Source organism: Triticum urartu, chromosome 5 (assembly GCF_003073215.2).
Source record: "Triticum urartu cultivar G1812 chromosome 5, Tu2.1, whole genome shotgun sequence".
NCBI lineage: Eukaryota > Viridiplantae > Streptophyta > Magnoliopsida > Poales > Poaceae > Triticum > Triticum urartu.
In genome coordinates, this window is record NC_053026.1 from 105,454,091 (window position 1) to 105,473,369 (window position 19,279).

At 44.1% G+C, this 19,279-nt stretch overlaps 1 long non-coding RNA gene across 3 annotated transcripts; it reads right to left on the reverse strand.

The window, feature by feature from the left end:
* Positions 1-14,912: 14,912 nt before the first annotated feature.
* Positions 14,913-18,648, reverse strand: LOC125508076. Of its 3 annotated transcripts, none has more exons than XR_007283221.1 (5): positions 18,248-18,648; positions 18,036-18,127; positions 17,310-17,420; positions 17,138-17,208; positions 14,913-15,274 (listed from the first exon to the last, which is right to left on the reverse strand). It is a non-coding gene; the product is annotated as an uncharacterized LOC125508076 (long non-coding RNA). The 3 variants fall into 3 exon arrangements; XR_007283220.1 differs by having other exon boundaries at positions 18,036-18,124; positions 18,248-18,647; XR_007283219.1 differs by having other exon boundaries at positions 18,036-18,643.
* Between the last annotated feature and the right edge of the window lie 631 nt (positions 18,649-19,279).

Below are 19,279 nucleotides of genomic sequence, written 5' to 3' on the forward strand. Positions count from 1 at the left end.
CACACAGAAGGAGCTGAACCTTAGGCAGAGGAGATGGTTGGAGCTTATAAAGGATTATGACATGAAGCTTCACTATCATCCAGGCAAGGCTAATGTCGTAGCAGATGCCTTGTGCCGGAAGAGTTATGCTAATACCCTAGTGAGCACGGGATTGCCGAAGGAGTTAGCATAGGATCTCAGGGAACTTCGATTGGAGATTGTTCTTAGAGGTTTTGTTGCAACAATGGAGGTTCAGTCTACATTGTTAGGAAAGATTCGAGAAGCTTAGAAGGATGACAAAGAGGTTGCCGAGATAAAAGAGAGAATGAGCGAAGGAAAGGCCAAAGGTTTTTGTGAGGATGAGCACGACACCTTATGGTTCGAGGACCGTGTTTATGTGCCCATTAACACAGAGATCAGGAAGTTAATACTTCAGGAGGCTCATGGCTCGCCATACTCGATACACCCCGGAAACACCAAGATGTATTTGGATTTGAAGGAGTGTTTCTAGTGGACTGGTATGAAGAAGGATATTGCCGAGTATGTAGCCGTATGTGATGTATGTCAGAGAGTGAAGGCTGAGCATCAAAAGCCAGCAGGATTGTTACAGCCTATGACGATACCCGAATGGAAGTGGGATAAACTTGGCATGGATTTTATCACCGGATTACCCAGGACCAAATGAGGATATGATTCTATATGGGTAGTAGTTGATCGCTTGACCAAAGTGGCCCACTTTATCCCCGTGAAAACCACCTATACAAGTGCAAAGTTGGCCAAGATATATATGACCAGGATCGTATGTCTGCATGGAGTTCCGAGGACCATCGTATCAGATAGGGGGACACAGTTTACTTCAAAGTTTTGGCATCAGCTGCACCAAACTTTGGGGACAAGGTTGGAGTTCAGTACAACATTCCACCCGTAGACAGATGGACAGACCGAGAGAGTCAACCAGATTCTGGAGGATATGTTGAGGGCATGTGCGCTAGATTATGGATCTAGTTGGGATGACAATTTGCCCTACGCGGAGTTCTCATACAACAATAGCTACCAAGCCAGTTTGAAAATGGCACCGTTCGAAGCCCTGTATGGACGAAGGTGCAGAACACCGTTGATGTGGGATGAAGTTGGAGACCAATACTTGTTTGGACCAGATTTGATCAAAGAGTCTGAAGAGAAAGTTAAGTTGATCAGAGATAGTCTGAAGAAAAAGTTATGCAGATTTGAAACGCAAGGAAATAACCTATGAAATTGGAGATAGAGCATATCTGCGAGTGTCACCCCTGCGAGGAGTGAAACATTTTGGAGTTAAGGGAAAGTTAGCCCCGAGATTTGTAGGACCGTATCGAATTTTGGAACGTATGGGAGAAGTTGCCTACAAGTTGGAGTTACCTGAAGGACTATCAGGAGTTCATGATGTATTTCATGTTTCACAGCTGAAGAAGTGTGATGCTGAGATGGCCGATATACCGTTAAGAGATACAATAGCCTTGGAGGCGATTCAGTTGGACAGTGATTTGACCTATGAGGAGAAGCCAGTCAGGATTCTCGAATTTGACAGCCGAGTCACACACAGCAAGGTTATTAAGTTTTGCAAAGTTCAGTGGAGCCACCATACCGAGGATGAAGCCACGTGGGAACGAGAGGATGACCTTCACAAAGACCACCCACACCTATTCTCTAGCCAACCTGAATATCGAGGGCGAGATTCATCTTAAGGGGGGTAGGTTTGTAACATCCCAAATTTTCAATTTGGAATGTTGTACATAGATCATTCATGCATATCATATTTTGTTGCATTTCATTTTGCGATCCTCGAAATCCTAAGCAACTCAAGGACCCTCAGAGAGAGTTGGAGATTTCCTTGTTTTCATATTTGGGTTTTACCAAATATCGAAACGAGGATTTTTGGTTTTAATTATTTTTCTCTACGAAAATATTTCATATTAAAATATATGCGAGGAGATAATATGACTTCTCCAAAATAAATGAAATATTGGAGGAAAAAGATTAAAATCAAATATTTGATTTTATCCGGAGTTTATTGCTATTTTATTTGAATTATAAAATTGCATGTTTTTCAAAGTTGCATTTTAGGGCCAAGAAAATGTTCATCTTGTTCTAAATATTTTATTTAGACGGTGAAAATTAGTTTTGGCATTTTTAGAATTTTATTTTATTTTCTAGGATTTATTTTAGTACGGTGAAATTATTAGAAAAAGGAGACCTCCCGCCGGACCGCACTGGGCCGGGGCCCAGCCAGCCCAGCCGCGCTGCCTCCCCGCACCAGCTCAGGAGAGGGGTCCCGAGTGGCTCCGCCGCCGCCGCCGTGTCCGACCCGGACACGCGCCGCCCGCCCCTTCCCCAAGCTGCCGCACCCCCTCCTTTATAAGCTGCCGCACCCCCCTAGATCCCCGAGCCACCCCGCCGCCGCAAGCCGCGCCGCCGCCGCCTCGCTACCGCGACGCCCCGCCGCCTTGCTTCCGCGCCGCTGCCGCTTGCCCGCACTGCCGCCACCCCGTGCTGCCCTTCCACTCGCGGGAGCTGCCCCGCCGCGCCGGAACCTCGCCGGAGGTATAGCGCCGTTCGTTTTTTTTTAAAAACCCCGGTTCGGTTTTTTGTTAGAAACCCTAGTTTTTTTAGATAGATCGGTTCGCTGGTTTTTTGCGGTTTAGTTACTTTGCAGAAGTTCGTCCGTACATTCGTTTTAACGAACGGAGTTCACTCGTTAGCCGCAGACAACGAACACTCGTTCGTTAGCCTATTCGTCAGTTTTCTTTTTCTCGGATTTTCCGTGATTATTTTCAATCGCGATTTCTGATCCGATTTTTGTTTTAGTTTATCTTTTCGCTCGTTTGTCGAAATCAGGCGATTCAAGCGCCTAGATCTTCGTCTCGAAACCCTCTTTCCGTTTAACCAACTTGGACAACTTTTTGCTACTGTAAAATTTCACCTTAGTCCATATTAGTAAACGGATCTTGTTTCTTTCGCAGTTTGAGTTTCGTTGCTCCTTTTGATTTGATTCTTTTCGCAAACCGAAGTTCTTAAGTTGAACTCTCTGGTTAGATCTTCTTATTTGAGATTTACCTGTGTTTCTTTTCTTGATTGCTTATGTATGCTATTTGTTTGTTTGCGATAGAACACCCGGAGTGTGAAGCGTGCTACTATGAGTCCCTAGGTTTTACGGATCATCAGCAAGGCAAGTAACACTTTGATCACACCCCTTTATCACCCAGTTTTTATGCATTAGTTCCAATCCTCAAACATTACATGGTTAGGTTGTGATTAACATGTGGGTTGGGAAGTAGTTGATGAGTTAGAACCTATTGCCTTGTTATATTCAAACCCTTGGGAGTTACTTCTACGTATTGCTTTTATTGCTATGCTATGCTCGTAGACGTGGTTTGGGTGAGTGAAATCCATGACAGATGTGAGATTGTTAATTAATGGTTCAACTTAAGGTGGCAACTTGAATACACATCTGGGTGGATTGTTTGTTGGGCACCCGGGGAATCCAGTTTTGTCCTAGGATATCCCAGAGTACCCGTGAGATAATCCTATGATCCGCCACCCATGCTCAAAGGGAACTGAGATATTTTCATGCTAGAAACTTCCGTGTGCAGCCACAAGCTATTATGGGCTCTAGCATAGTTGAGTAAGTTGCGTGAAGCTCCCGAAGAGGTGGATTAGCAGGTAGAGGGATGTAGGTTGGTATGGTCTGCCCGGAGTAAGGGGTTAATGCTTCTGAAAGACTGTGTCTCGGTCATCCGTTTTCTCAAACACCATGTAGTGCGAGAAATCCAACGGAGGAGATCGGGTCTTGTGGGGAAAAGTGCGCAAACCTCTCTAGAGTGTATAAACTAATCATGGTTAGCCGTGTCCCCGGTTATGGAAATCTTGAGTATCTAGTACTTGGAGTATCATAAGTATCTCATCACTCTAAAATAATATTGTGAGGTTGTTAATTACTTTAATTGGGATTGAGTTGGAGGAACCTTCTCAATGATGTTTCAACTACCATGATAGTTAAATAAAATCTATTCTTTTGGTGTAGGGAAAAATTGGCTTTTCGCAAAAACTGTAACCATAGAGCTTTCCACCAGCCAAATATGCATGTAGTGATAGTATTTTCTGTTCTTGCTCTACTGTGTTACTCTGCCAGCATATTCCATGTGCTGACCCATTTTCGGGCTGCAACAAAGTATGTTGCAGACTTTTTAGACGAGGAGTAAGGTTCGTTAGGTCGTTGCCGTGCAGCTCAGCTATGCCGTTATAGTTGATGGACTCACTTTATCTTCCAAGCCTTCCGTTGTTATCGTATTAGATGGCCTTAAGCCATATTTATTGTAATAAGTTCTCTTTTGAGACATTCGATGTAATAAATGTGTGATTGCTACTCTGTTATAAATCCTCGAGTACTGTGTGTCAGCATTACCGACCCAAGGATGACACTAAAGCACAGAGACTTGACCGTTTGAGGTCGGGTCACTACAATTTAATCTTTCACAATTGCTAACACTCACGTGATATTTATGGTTTCAAAGTTTTAATAGGACATAGAGAAAGATAGGGGCTTATAGATTCGCCTCCCAACCTTTTACCTCAAGGGTAATGTCAACAATAATAGTTCATGATAACTTACATCCAATTGGATATATATATATATATATATATATCAGGATCCTTCCAACACAATGTTCTTGCCAAAGGATAAAATGTAAAAATGAAAGGTGGAGATCACCATGACTCTTGCATAAAGTAGAAGATAAAAGTAAAAGATAGGCCCTTCACAGAGGGAAGCAGAGGTTGTCATGCGCTTTTATGGTTGGATGCACGAAATCTTAATGCAAAAGAACGCCACTTTATATTGCCACTTGTGATATGGACCTTTATTATGCAGTTCGTCGCTTTTATTTCTTCCACATCACAAGATCGTATAAATCTTATTTTCTCCACATTAATAGATCATACATATTTTAGGGGGCAATTTTTATTGCATGCACCGATGAAAACTTACTTGAAGGATCTTACTCAATCCATAGGTAGGTATGGTGGACTCTCATGGCAAAACTGGTTTAAAGAATGTTTGGAAGCACAAGTAGTATCTCTACTTGGTGCAAAGAATTTGGCTAGCATGAGGGGGAAAAGCAAGCTCAACATGTTGGATGATCCAAGACAATATACTTTATTTTGAATATAAGAAAACATAACCCATTACGTTGTCTTCCTTGTCCGACATCAACCTTTTAGCATGTCATATTTTAATGAGTGCTCACAATTACAAAAGAGGTCCAAGATAGTATATTTATATGTGAAATCTCTCTTCCTTCAATATTCTTTCATGAATTGTTCAAATGACCAATTCTACGTTTGCTAACTTTCAATAAGTTTACTACCAATACTTATTCTATGTGAAGTCATTATTCCCCATGGTATAAGCATATGAAACATATATAAATTCAGATTTATGATATTTCAATTATTCAACCATTTACTCATAGGATATACGTAAAGCACGTGAGTAAATGACAAACTACTCCAAAAGATAATAGTGAAGGACACTGAGTAGTCAAACAATTAACTTGCCATGGGAGGATTCTTTTTTATTTAATAATTAAGATCCAATGATTTTATTCAAACAGCAAGTTAAATTGAAAATACGCTCCAAGCAAAACACATAGTGTCGGTGTACTAGAGTAGGGGTACCCTAGTATCCCGAACTTGTGCACGGGCAGTCGCAGCATCCCGCGGCAAGGCTTGCCGGGTGACCGCCAAGATCCTCCGTGGTTCCTTTGAAGACCATTCAAGAACAAAGTACTCAAACCAAGGCCCCGGCAAGAGGAGCTGGCCGGGAAGGAAACAAAACCCCGGCAAGAGGAGCTTGCCGGGAAGGCCAACCAAGGCATACCAAGAAAACTTGCCGCGACGCGCCACGCGTCCCGGCAAGGCCCGGTGAGCGACAAGCTCCCGAACACGACAAGACGACTACCGCGGCAAGGAGCTTGCCGCGGGAAACCCCCACTTCGTGCCCGCGCTCCAGCACACCCGCCAACGTGTCGCTCTAGGACCCTCCCAAGCACACGTGGCAGGAGGCCGTGCAGCTAGAGGTGCGCGGTGGCAAGCAGGCGCTGACAAGATAACCATCGTGGCAAACGGTGGCGTCCCTAGCGGTCCCTTTCGGTACTGTTTAGGCGACACAGATGGGCAATTAATGCCCTTGTCCCCTGCCGCCAGGGTTAGGTATGATACACTGTAACAGGTAGCTGTGCCTACCACAGCACCTTTCCATTTTTGCCCTTTACCTCCGTTGCCACCTGTCGGTAACCCCTTGAGCATATAAAAGGAGGCCCGTGTGCAACGTAGAGGGGGGAGCCAGTTCGAACACTCACGCTCGGTCTTGCTAGCCGCCGGTGTGTACTGTAGCACTCCGCGCTCCCGAGCTAGGAATCAATACAAAACCACAAAGCAGGAGTAGGGTTTTATGCATCCGTGCGGCCCGAACCTGGGTAAATCGCTCGCGTGTTTCGCCTCGATTTGCTCTTTGCACGATCTCCGCCCCCGCCGAACCGAAAGGGACCCGGCCCGCCGGTCCCATAGGTGCCCGTGGATCAGTACCCCGGCACATAGCATGTGACGAATAAAAATATAGCTCCGAGTAAGGTATACCGATAGTTTTGAAGAGGAAAGAGGGGATGCCATCCGGGGCATCCCCAAGCTTAGGCGCTTGAGTCTTCCTTGAGTATTACCTTGCTGTGCCTTGGGCATCCCCAAGCTTAGGGTCTTTCCAATCCTTATTCTCTTGATATCGATATCTCACCAAAAGCTTGAAAACTTCAATCACACAAAACTTAACGGAACTTTGTGAGATAGGTTAGTATGATAAAGAGTAAACCATTAACTTTGGTACTGTCAAAGACAAGGCTCATAATTTTTCTTACACAATGACTACTATACCATATCATTTCTACAATTTATATTGAGAAATATAAGCCATAGAAACTTGAAAACAAGCAAACTATGCAATGAAAATAGAATCTATCAGAAACAGAACAGTCTGTAATGATCTGAGCACCAACCATACTTATGCTACTCAAAAAAATATGAAATAAATTTTTGGACGTGAGGAATTTGTCTAATAATCTTCTGCAAAAAGAATCAGTACTAAAGCACTCTTCTGTAAAAAATGGCAGCTAATCTCATGAGCGCAAAGTTTCTGTTTTTTACAACAATATCACATTAACTTTCACCCAAGTCTTCCCAAAGGTCTTACTTGGCACTTTATTGAAACAAAAGCTATAAAACATGATTACTACAGTATCTTAATCATGTAAACACACAAAAACAATAAGGGTAAATATTGGGTTGTCTCCCAACAAGTGCTTTTCTTTAATGCCTTTTAGCTGGGCATGATGATTTCAATGATGCTCATATAAAAGATAAGAATTGAAACATAAAGACAGCATCATGAAGTATATGACTAGCACATTTAAACCTATCCCACTTCATGTTCCTAGGGATTTTGTGAGCACACAATTTATGGTAACAAGAATCAACTAGCATAGGAAGGCAAAACAAGTATAACTTCAAAACTTTAAGCACATAGAGAGGAAAACTTGATATTATTGTACTCCTACAAGCATGTATTCCTCCCTCATAATAATTTTCAGTTGCATCATGAATGATTTCAACAATATTACCATCACATAAAGCATTATTTTCATGATCTACGAGCATAGAAATTTTACTACTCTCCACATAAGCAAAATTCTCCTCATTCGGAATAGCGGGATCACTAGTTCCTAAAGTTGACACTCTTCCAAACCCGCTTTAGATGATAGTGTTATTCATACTCCAAAAGATATAAGTGAAGTTCATGGAGCATTCTACAATTAATATAGACTAACCAATATCCAAGCTCAAAATGTATAAGTGAAGCACACGAAGCATTCTACAAAACCATACTCAAAAGATTTAAGTGAAGCTCAAAGACCAATTCTATAAGATCATACTTAAAAGATTTAAGTGAAGCACATGAAGTATTCTATAAACTTATGAAGGGATGTCTCATACTAGCATGTTTCTTAAGGAAAAGGAAAAACACAAAGGACACAAATCATGTGAAAAAAACAAAAACCAAGGTATACCGATAATTGTTGAAGAAGAAAGATGGGATGCCAACCGGGGCATCCCCAAGCTGAGATGCTTGAGTATCCTTAGAATATTTACTTGGGGTGCCTTGGGCATCCCAAAGCTTGATCTCTTGCCTCTCTTTATTCTTCTCACATCGGTAACTCCTCGTTCTTCAAACACTTCATCCACACAAAACTTTAACAAAAACTTTGTGAGATCCGTTAGTATAATAAAGCAAATCACTACCTTTAGGTACTGTTGCAAACTCATTCCAATTTCGTATTAGAACTATACTACTATATTCCAACTTCTCTATGGTTCATACCGTCCGATACTAGCCATAGATGCATCAAAATAAGCAAACAATACACGAAAAACAGAATCTGTCTAAAACAAGACAATATGTAGTAATCTGGAGGTTTAGTAAATTTCCGTAACTCCGAAAATTATTAAATAAATTTTAAAATTTGAATTTTTTTTACAGAAGTAATGTGCAAAAAGTTTCAGACCCATTTGACTTTCTAGTAAAAAAATGTAAAATCAAGCGCTACAGCCAAAGTTTCTGTTTTTTGTTCTGCACATAGTAAACAAGCAATGTAAGCATCCTAAAACCAAAGCTTGGCACATTATTTTTATAATACAATGGATATATATATAAGGGGATAATTATTTACAAAGAAAATCCCATGAAAAATTCTACATTGTTTCCGTGAGCATGAACACGAGTGCTCAAGGTCGACCCTCACTTCTTCAATGCATAACTTTCCAATCACTTCTCTTTTTGAAAAACTTTTTAGGCATGAGAGGAAAGTAATTTTTTTGTATTTTCATTCTTTTTAAAAAAATTGTATGTTTCACCCACAACTAAACAGAAACTAAAAAAAATCTACTTAGTGAAGAAAGCAAACAAGCATACATGAGAATATCAACCCCACGCTATTGCTCCCCGGCAACGGCGCTAGAGAAGAGCTTGATAATCCCCAAGTGCAAGGAATCATCGTAGCAATTTCCAAAGGTGGAAGTGATAAGTATGGAGTGTCGAACCCGCAAGGAGCTAAATGTAAGATCAATATTCTCTCAAGCCCTATCTGCCACTGATATGACTCTACGTACACCGAACGTTTGCTTCCAACTAGCAACGAGAAATAAAACTATGTTGTGGGTATGAAGAGGATAACTTTGTATGATATCGGAGAGCTAAAATATAAAAGTAGGTGCTGTTATCATGAAGTTAGAATATATTACTAAATATTATAAATAGCAAGTGTGGAATAATGGTGGATCGGTGTGCGGAATTTTCCAAGGCAATCGTTAACAAGACCGGTAATCACTATTGCAGTTTCATATGAGGGAGAGGCATAAGCTAACATACTTTCTCTTCTTGGATCATATGCACTTATGATTGGAACTCTAGAAAGCATCCGCAACTACTAAAGATCATTAAGGTAAAACCCAACCATAGCATTAAAGCATCAAGTCCTCTTTATCCCATACGCAACAACCCCCTTACTCGGGTTTGTGTTTCAGTCACTCACGCAACCCACTATAAGCGAATCCTGAACGTATTGCAACACCCTACAGCGGTAATCCCTCACGCTTGCGCGACACGGAGGGCACCATAGGACAGCACCAAAGTAAAACATACAACTCATACCAATCTAGATCATCAATCAACCCAAAGACAAAGGATATCTACTCAAAACATCATAGGATGGCAACACATCATGGGATCATAATATGTGGCATAAAGCACCATGTTCAAGTAGGGATCACAGCGGGGTGCGGGAGAGTGGACAGCGTAAAAGAGATGAGGATAGTGAAGATGATGGTGATGTTCATGAAGACAATCACCGCGGCGATGATTCCCCTCCCGATGGCACTCCGGTGCCACAGAGAGAGAGGAGGAGAGGTTCTCCCCCTTGTGCTTCCTCCTCCATGGCCTCCCTCTAGATGGGGAGAGGTTCTCCCTCTGGTCCTTGTCCTTCATTGTGATGATGGCCCCTCCGGGATCCTCCTCCATGCCCTCCGGTGATGATGGCCCCCTCCGACAGGGTGCCAGAGAGGGCCTAGATTGGTTTTTGGTGGCTACAGAGGCTTCTAGCAGTGGAACTCCCGATCTAGGTTAATTTTCTGAGGTTTCTGTATTTATAGGATTTTTTGGCGTCGGTCTCACGTCAAGGAGGTGCTCGAGGCGTCCACGAGGCAGGACCACACGCTTGGGGGGTGGGCGCGCCCCCCACCCTCGTGGACTCCCCGAGACTCTCCTAGCCCAACTCTTTTACTCCGGGGTCTTCTTTTGGTCCATAAAAAATCGTGAAAATTTGGCATGTCAATTGGACTCCGTTTGATATTCCTGTTCTATAAAACTCAAAAACAAGGAAAAACACTGGCACTGGGCACTAGGTTAATATGTTAGTCCCAAAAATCGTATAAAATAGCATATAAATGCATATAAAACATCCAAGGTTGATAATATAATAGCATGAATATATACTTCATAAATTATAGATACGTTGGAGACGTATCAGCAGGCTTCACTGTTAGCGGCGACCGCCCAGGCCGCCGAAGTATCCGAACTTAAGTGTTGGCCGGGGCTGGCCGATGAGGTTCTCGTCCGCATCAACAAAAGATTTGATGAGGCGCAAGGTATATTTTAGAACATTTCGTTCATGCCTATATTAATACACACATTTCGTTCATGCCTATATTAATACACACATCTCGAGTCAAAGATCATGCCCTGCTATGTGTATGATTGTAGTCAGCGAGGCTACGGTTGAGGCCCTTAGGGGTGAATTTGCCCAGGCCCAGGAGCAGGCGAGGGTAAACAAGGAAACCGCTGATAAAGCGGCCGAGGAATTGAAGTACGAATAGGTTGTCCGCTACCAATACGAGGCGCGGGTGACCAAACTAGAGCAAGCGCTCAAGGACACCGCCGACAAGTGCAGGTCCCTAGAGGAGAAGAGTAAAGCCTAGGCGACCGACCTTGCGAAGGCCCTTAAAGAGGCCGAGGAGGCGCGGGCCGAATCCCAAGCCACGCGCGAGGAGATTAAGCAGGCCGGTCAAATAGCGATTGGTAAGCCCAATCTTTACAGAGTAAATTCGGCAATCAAACGTATGGTGTGCTCCAGATGTCTTTGCAGATCTTCAGAAGAGTGCCGCCGACCTTGCACAGTTCTTCCGGGCAAAGTTCGTGGCGCCGGAGCGCCCTGCGCTGTTGAATGACCAGATGGCGCAGTGGGCCGAGCTGCATAGGATGTCCGGGTTGGCCATGAGGGACATCATAGTCCGGCTATAGCCAACCGAATCCATTCCGAGCAGTTATTTTGGCCTAGCGCAGCGACTTGTTGACGCACTGCCCCGTATTGACGCTGTCAAACGATCGTCATGTATAGAAGGTGCACGGCAGGCCTTTTCCCGTGTCAAGATGCACTGGGCCAAAATGAAGGCAGCCATCGTGGTTGTCGAAGGTCCGCCCGGGGGCAAGGACCACCATACACCAGAGCGCTACTTTGAAGACCTCCTGGAGGGTGCCCGCTTGATAGAGGGCCAGTGCTCAAAGGACATCATGTTCGAGTGAATGTGTCTGAGTTGCCCGGATGTTGTATAAACCAAAGCTTTGTAATATAAACCAAGGCCTTGTAATATATTTATGTTGTTTGTCTTTTGAAGTGTTTTTCCTCCTGCGCGGCCGCTTATATCCCTGAGAGTTTGCCAGTCGTCGGCTTCAGCCCCCATGTAGATACTATGGGGGTGTTCGGAACAGCACATGACCCCACATTGACCCAACGTCTTGGTCCGTAAAAGGGCAGGGGGGGTCAATGTCGGGAACCAGGCAAACGGACTATACGGCTTTACCACTCTCACTTAGCCATAGGAGTTTGACAATGGGGTTATAAGGTAGCCCCTAGTGCGTATGCGGCTATCCGAACTTGGGTGCCTTAAGCGTGTGACTGGGGAAAGCCAACCTTTCGTGTAATATGGAAGAAATCGCTAGAGATTTAGTAATTCAACGAATTGCTGGCCAGCTCTCGCCGCATCACGACAGTCAGTTTTCGGCTTTCTCTACTGAGGTGTTTGACCGGGCCAGCCGGAAACACAATTGAAGTAGTTCTCCCTTTACTACATTAGCCTAAAAACGGAACATAAGGTAGCAAGCACAAGAGCCGGGCAACCCAACTATTGACCAAAGACGTGATTCGGAGCCGATGCATATAATGCAGTATTCAGGATGCCGAAGTATACTTTGAGAGTGTTCGGACTTCCTATTGTTGAGAATATATATGGCTTGAAAAAGAGCCCTTGGCGATTTAAGTCGTACCAAGGTGTACATGCCAATTAGGACATAAAGTGGGAAGACAAATTAAGAAATAAGCCAATACCGAACAAGGATGGGCGAAATTGTTTCCATTGTAGTCTGATTGGTACGTCGAAACATATTTTTGTAGAAGATGCCATAAGCATCAAGGCCATTTTACATGCCGAGAACAAGGGAAAGCTATAGATAGGTCCTAATTTTATAAGATGATCTCGAAGATCCTTTGGACACTCTGCCGCACGTCTGCGCTACTTTTCCCCATAGTGTATGATCCTTTGAGAGGGTCAACGATCGAGTGTCTATAAGGGGCCTGAAAAAGGACCCTAAGTACCATCGAAGAGTGGTGTGGGTTGTAAAGAACCTGAAATAGAAAAACAAGAACAAAAGGATGGAAGAATAAAAGGTCCAGATAGGGTCGAGCTGTGACGTGGACTGTGTTTTCCGTATGCCTCCATCTGTGCCCATGGTATCTTTAGTGCATAGTTATGTACATGCGGTACGTATGCCACCATCCAGTTGTGGTTGTGACGGAGGCCGGATTGCTAATCTAGCTCTGGACGAGCCGGGCTCTCGTTCTGTGGGGTAGACCGCACTCGTTTGATAGTGTCCGGGGGCTTGACTGCCGGGGTAGTATTCGGCTTGATAAGGCCACCCTATGCTTCTACTGCGAGAGCAGCGGTATGCTCCTCGGTACGGAGGGAGCGCTCCATATTTCCATTGACTGTAATAACGCCGTGAGGTCCAGGCATTTTGAGTTTTAGGTAAGCTTAATTCGGGACCGCATTGAAGCGGGCTAAGGCGGTTCTTCCAAGTAGTGCGTGATAACCGTTGCGGAAAGGGACGATGCCGAAGATCAACTCTTCGCTTTGGAAGTTGTCCGGAGAACCGAAGACCACTTCCAGTGTTACTGAGCCCGTACAGCGGGCTTCAAAACCAGGTATTACTCCTTTAAAGGTGGTTTTAGTGGGCTTGATTCTTGATGCACCGATGCCCATTTTGTGGATACTGTCCTGATAAAGCAGGTTAAGGCTAGTGCCGTCGTCCATAAGGACTCACGTGAGATGGAATCCGTTGATAATTGGGTCGAGGACCAATGCTGCCAAACCTCCATGACGGATATTAGCCGGATGGTCTCTGCAATCGAAAGTGATCGGACAGGCTGACCATGAGTTGAATTTTCAGGCGACTTGCTCTATGGCATAGACGTCCCTTAGTGTGCGCTTGCGCTCCCTTTTGGGGACATGTGTAGCATATATCATATTCACCGTTTTTACCTCGGGGGAAATTTCTTCTGTCCCCCTGTGTTCAGTGGGCGAGGCTCTTCATCATCGTCCTCGCTGGGCTGCCCCTTCCCCTTATGTTGTCGTTTAGCTTGCGGCCTCTTTAAAGACCCAACATTTCCTGTTAGTATGATTAGCATGCTTATCAGGGGTGCCATGAATCTGGCAAGGCCGATCGAGTATTCTGCCAAACTAGATGGACCATCCTTGTTTTCTTTGAATGGCTTCTTCCGCTGACCGGGTTTAGAGCCACTGAATCCAGCATTGACTGTTGTGTCTTCAGTATCTTCGTTATTGCTCCAATGCTTGTGTTTGTTGCGTCGTGGCATGCCGTTGCCATCCCTGGCTTTGGAGGTGCCAGGGTCGCTGGTGCTATTGCTTCTGCGAGCTAGCCAGTTATCTTCTCCCGCGCAAAAGCGGGTCATAAATACGGTAAGGGCTGCCATGGACTTCAGTTTTTCTTAGCCGAGGTGTCGGGCGAGCCACTCGTCTCAGACGCTGTGTTTAATGGCTGTGAGGGCTTCGGTGTCCGGACAGTCCACAATTTGGTTCTTTTAAATTAAGAACCTGGTCCATAGCTTCCGGGGCTGATTCTCCGGGTTGGTGGAATATGTGACTAAGGTCATCGGCGTCTGGAAGCCGAAGATAGGTTCCTTGGAAGTTGTATCTAAAGGCATCCTCCAAGTCTTCCCAGCTGCCAATAGAATTTTATGGGAGGCTACTGAACCAGTGCCGTGTTGTTCCCTTTAATTTTAGCGGGAGGTATTTGATGGCATGGGGATCCACTACACCACAACACCAATGTAATGGCATGCAATCTGCCGGGAGAGAGCTCTTAAGAGGGCAGAGAAACTGCTAGGATAGTAGTTCTCCCGGCAGATAGAACTGCCACGAGAACGGCTGCCGGGGATTTGTTCTCCCGGCAGTTAGATTATTCCCGGCAGTTTATCTGCCCTAGCCTATATATCTGCCGGCAGTTTGCTTTCTCCCGGCAGACTGGTTGTGCCAAAGGAAATAGAGTTACCGACAATGTTACTGCCAGTACAAGCATGTTGACCCGGCAGATAGAATGCCAGGTCATTGTGATTAACTAGCAAAAACTGTTTTATGTATGCAGCATATACCTAATTAAGAATCCATTTTGGCAATCAGGTAGATCTCACAACTTAGACATACACTTCAATCGAAGTTACACATAGGCCTCATTAAAAACCTTAAACTTCCTTCAATATAAACATAACATGCCAGATACATATGTTTCTGGATACATACATATAGGAAACAGCCATACATAAGGACTTGTGCTGGCACAAAAAAGTACGTATGTTTCTAGATGTGCCACACAACCAAAATGAGCATCCAATGGCTTGTGTACCAAAACAACCACCAAAATAAGCAGAACTTGCCAATGTCTCCAGGTTCAACAAACTAGGTGCACTACATTATCACTACACCAACTTAATTGTATGTCCTCCAAACCTTCAACCGCTGTAGAACTTCCAAACCGTCAACCGCTTGTATGTAGATCTTGCAAACCTCCATTAACTTGTGTGTCTTTGAAAACCTGCAACAGACCGGAAACTCAAAATGGAGCTCTCATAGAACGATAAACCTGCTGTATCATAAACATGCAACTAGTGATGGAAGCACAAGACAGCACAATAAAAATGCAATCTTTATATCACATAAGGACAAGTGTTCTAATGCAAATAGCAGAAGTCAATAGACATTTCTTCAGGACATCAACTAAACATAGTCCAGGCACTTTGCAAGGAGGCTCCAGGCCAAGCATTTTTCAGCAAGGACTTCTATCCAGACATCAATAGTCCTGCTCAGTTTTTAAAAGGCTCTGTTTGGGTGCATAGTAGTATATGTAAAATTGTAGTATTCGAAAACTACAGTTTCTAAACCTCTAGCTACAAAATACCAGAGTTTGTGAAAACCATAATATTATACAGTATTTGCAAAATCACGAGACGTATCGCAGATGCAATATTTACAGCAGTATTTTAAACTAAATCACATGAGCTTGCACAGCCAGCCACTGATACAACAAAATATGTGTACATGTGCCCTTCACCTTTCCACCATATATCTACCTGACGTGTTGTGCAAATTTCAGAAACAATTAAGCTAGACAAACTTACCAATTGTTGATTATTATAATCAAAGAAACAGACTAGTGCTGCTTCTGGACAGTTTGTCATTATTATAGCAATCAATGAAAGTCAATCAAGGCCTTTAACAGTCCAGGCAGTGTGTAGCAACATAAAAACAAGGCTATTCAGGCAGTGTATAACAACAATCCAGTCAGTGTATAACTGTCGCCGCTGGAGATTCCCCGTAGAGGGGCGTCCTCTTTGGTAACCTAAAAAGCCTTGAGCATGGCTATTCAGTGCCGTTCTCATTTCTTACGCCTGCAAACAGTAACAACTACTCCCTCCGTCCCATAATGTAAGACATCTTTTTAACACTAGTGTAGTATCAAAAAACATCTTACATTATGGGACAAAGGGAGTAGAAACTAGCTAGCTAGAAAAAAATGTGGGTTCTATGCATGTGCATGGCCGTCTGATGATGATCCATAATCCATAATCAACAAAATTGCTGTAAGTAACTAATAAGGATGGTCCTTGAAGGATGCCACCTGAAGAAAATGTTAGCCCAAAACTACTGGCGAGTAACTAGCTCTCTGTCTTGTACAATCTAGCAGAGGACTAAATAGCAGCCAGCTGCACACTTGCTGCGGCAACACACAAGAACAGAGGAACTCACAGAGTAGCAGTTGTGTGCTACTCCCTCCGTCCGAAAATACTTGTCATCAAAATGGATAAAAAGAGATTATCTAGAACTAAAATACGTCTAGATACATCCCCTTTTATCCATTTTGATGACAAGTATTTCCGGACGGAGGGAGTACTAACTATTTATGCTTAAGCATTCTAGCAAAACACATACACGTATATTTAGTAGTACTACACTTGAGGCTTGGCTGGATAGAAATGAAATGGCCCTGATTTACAATGGAGGAGCACGACTCCTTTAATAGGGGATTACAAACTTCCTATTGCAGTTGTACGTGAATGTGAGGTAGCTACCTAGAAGCTTGTTGCTGCCAGCTTAATGCACTAAAGCTTGAAAAGTCTAGTTCAGCTCAACCTTTTCAACTAGGGAAAGCGAACTATTGCTTAGCTGCTTCTCCTCCTCAGCCTTTTCACAAGATAAAGTCTAATTCTATTTAGCTACTTCTCCTCCTCAGCCTTTTCACAAGATAAAGTCTAATGCTATTGAGCTACTTCTCCTCCTCAGCCTTTTTGATCGGAGGAAGCCTAGCAAACGACTCCCAGTAGACTGGGTTGATCAACAGAAAACACTATCAGAATCAAATCAGGTGTTGCCGCTTTTCAACTATCCCTGTGTCACATACCTGCTTTGATTGCCCTCATCATCCCACATGCAAGGTCCCATAGTAGAAGCGGAAAAATCTTTTTGGAGCCGCTGTTATCAGTGACAGTGTTATGTATGGACCAGATGCATATATCCTTGACAACTTCAGTATCAGAAGATTTGGCAAAGAACGAGATTTAAATGTACTATACCTTTCTTAGAACATGTTCTCCACCTACACCAGGTGCCTTCCCAGAAGCAAGCATTATTTGGTTAGATGCATCTATGCCCATGACTCAAGCACCACCAAAAGATGGTTCATTCTGCATAGCACGGTAAAGAAATTACAAGAATGACACAATTAAACTTGGAAAGAAAGGAATCCAACTGCAAAATTGCTGGAAGAAATATGTTGGCAATGCACAGCAGTTTCAAACAAACAGATAGATAATCCACGAGAATTAGCAGTCCAAATTATGAAGGTCTTTTGACACTAGCTATGCATCAAGTGCCACTTTGCATTCACAAAAGGCATGAAAACCAGACTGCTAACATACGCATGGGGTCAGATCATGTTCCTATGTTAAGATCAAACATTTTCATGAGCAAATAAGACAGGTACTTATTATGCGTCTTAATATTCTGTTCAACCTCCTAAACCATAACATGCAAACAAAACAAGGTTTTTACGTGTTATTATTTGAAACAAAATAATCATAGTTGACAAACATTTTTCAATTTACACATCTAACAAAAGTTGGGCCAGAATCATGAATTCCTTGCCCAACCCAATTTCTACTTTGATGTTGCTATTACTAAAGTGACCATATGTTTCAGGTCAGACAAGATACCAGGAAGCAATTATTAGTAAAACATGCAGTACATAGTGTAGGCTGAATGTTTACAGCTGAAAATAGCACTTTGTAACAAGTATTTACCAGTAAAACAAAGCGGCAACTATTCCTAGAGCTATAGTCTTCACTGGCTGAGGCTGACTGTCCCAGATATGTTCTTCCATCAGAGTGCTCTGCTATTTTCCTCAAAGCAGAGGAAGAAGATTTGGCAGATGTGCTCATGTGTGTTACAAATCATTGGAAAAATTGAAAGAACAGTAAAGAATACAAGAGAACGGGAAGCACCAGGACCATACCTCGCGCTCGAAGTACAAAAGGGGGAGGTCGGAGGAGCACGGACGAAGGACGATAGGCTGGAGAGCATGACGTCGAGGTGAGCACGCACGGGAGGGGGGCGACCAGGATGGTCGGTGGCGCAAACCCTAGGAGAGACGGTGCTGCCCGGGGAGAAAGCATGGAAGGAGAGGCGACATCTGGGCGGCGCTGGGGATGGGCGGAGGGCGGACGAGATCTGCGTAGGAGGGTACTTGACAGCGACGGAGGAGGGTGCTTGGCGGCGGCGGTGGTCCGAGAGGACAGCTGCTGCGATGGGTGGTCAGCGGTGGGTGCTCGGCGTCGTCTCGTGTTGGCGGCGGCTAGGGTTGGAGCAGATGGTGATTTGGGCTAGATCTGGGGCGGCCGCTAAGTCTCTGGAGCGAAGTATTTGGGCTCTCGTGCGCTCTCCGCGCTGGCGCGCCTTTGGGCCCAATTATTTCGTTCTCGCGCCATTAACGCCTCCCGGCAGATAATAGGCCAAGGTTTAGTTCTGCCGGCAGATGGAGTGACCTAAATGGTGGATATCAACGCCGGCAGTTTGTATGCCATTATTGCTCAACTTCTACCGGCAGTTATTCTGTCTGCAGGTACTTGTGCCGGCAGTTAAGAGATCCCGGCAGTTGGTTTGCCCTTATATAGATATTTCTCCCGACAGTTAATTGCCCCCAATCAAGTGTTGTGGTGTAGTGATCATCACCGCTGGCCATGTGAATATGGAGAAGAAAATCTTTGATCCATACTGTGGGATCTGTAGTACCATCATCTGATTCAATGTTCACGGGTTTAAACCCTTTAGGGAACTTGGTGCTCCATCACCTCATCAGTGAAGCATAAGGGGTGTGCGGCGCCTCTATATCGGGCGATGTCACGGTGCAGTTCAGATGAAGTCCGAATGCAGTCTTCGGCCCGGGAGGGGTTGTGCCTGTCGCGCCAGTCCTGATGGCCGCCCTCTCACGCTAGAGCACACCCCCTTGACCCATAGATTGATCTTGTCTAACCGGCTCTATTGTCTA